Source organism: Dipodomys spectabilis, unplaced genomic scaffold (assembly GCF_019054845.1).
Source record: "Dipodomys spectabilis isolate Male_0828 unplaced genomic scaffold, ASM1905484v1 ptg000070l, whole genome shotgun sequence".
NCBI classification, from domain to species: domain Eukaryota; kingdom Metazoa; phylum Chordata; class Mammalia; order Rodentia; family Heteromyidae; genus Dipodomys; species Dipodomys spectabilis.
The window spans coordinates 7,126,246-7,127,569 of NW_024870747.1; the positions used below are offsets into that span (position 1 = coordinate 7,126,246).

General features: G+C 36.6%; 1 non-coding gene across 1 annotated transcript; it reads left to right on the plus strand.

The window, feature by feature from the left end:
• Positions 1-281: 281 nt before the first annotated feature.
• On the plus strand, positions 282-386 carry LOC122109890. Its single transcript, XR_006147767.1, has one exon. It is a non-coding gene; the product is annotated as a U6 spliceosomal RNA (small nuclear RNA).
• The last annotated feature ends 938 nt before the right edge of the window (positions 387-1,324 follow it).

Sequence of the window (1,324 nt, forward strand, 5' to 3'; positions counted from 1 at the left end):
ACCATTAAAACTTTTAACTAAACTTAACACTTGCTGCAGTGTTCATTATGACAGGTGCCTTGTATAGAATAATTGAATTCCTCCTCCTACACATCTCTTGAACAACAAATATCTGGAATTATTTTGTTTTTGACCTGTCCATCTTGATTTTATTCTTAAATGTGTGCTTATGTAAGAAGTATATGGCTCTAAAATTTCATGAAAATTCTTTAAACTTACTTTTTGTTGAATTGTCTAGTTTAAGAATATCAATTACACTTTATTTATAAAACATGTTCTATGTTCTATTCAGCATCACCTACTCTAACATTGGAACGATACAGAGAAGATTTGAATGGACCCTGTGCAAGGATGGCAGGCAAATTCCTGTACCATTCCATACTTTTACAACAACAGATGCTGGAGGGGATGTGGCCACAAGTTAACTGTACTACATTCTTGGTGGGAGTGTCAACTTGTTCAACCACTTTGGAAAATAGTATGGAGGTTCCTCAAAAGACTTCACATAGAACTCCCCTAAGACACAGCAATCCCACTTTTGGGCATTTACCCAAAAGATCACAAACAAGACGGTACTAAAACTACTATCACAATTATATTTATTGCAGCATTGTTTAAGATAGCTAAGATATAGAACCAACCCCGATGCCCCTCATCAGATAAATAGATCAAGAAAATGTGCTATTTATACCAATGAAATTCCATGCCTTCATGAGAAAGTATGACATCACCCAATTTGTTAGAAAATGGAAATACTTTGAAAAAAATTATTAAGTGATGTAAGCCAAGTCCAAAGAAACATAGGTCACAGGGTTTCCCTAATTTTTAATAACTAATATATCTGGGATAAGCAGAAACGGTCAAAATCTATGCACATATGACCAGATAAGATGTTGTTAAGGGAAATGAACCCCCCAATAGGAACACAACTGTTTTTTCTTTCTTGCTTGCTATTGTTCTAACGTACTTATAACAGGCTATGTGATGTTTTTTTGTTTCTTTATATGTTTCTCCCCCATGCTATAACCCCTGTTTTCACTGTGTTTGAATTTGGTGTGCCCACCTCTTGTACATACGCTCCTGTAATTTGGGGAGGGGAAGGAAAAAACAAAATGCTGAAATAGGGATTCAGGTTGACCCATTGTAACAATGAAATGCACAAGACACTATGTTGAAAACTGAACTTTACAATTTAGGCAGGGGAAGTGGGGAGGGGAGTGTACTTGTAGAGGTGGGCGGGAAAGGACGGTAGAGGGAAAATAAAGGAGGAGGTAACGAAGCTTGTTAGGAAATGTACTCATTACTTGCTCATGTAAATGTGACC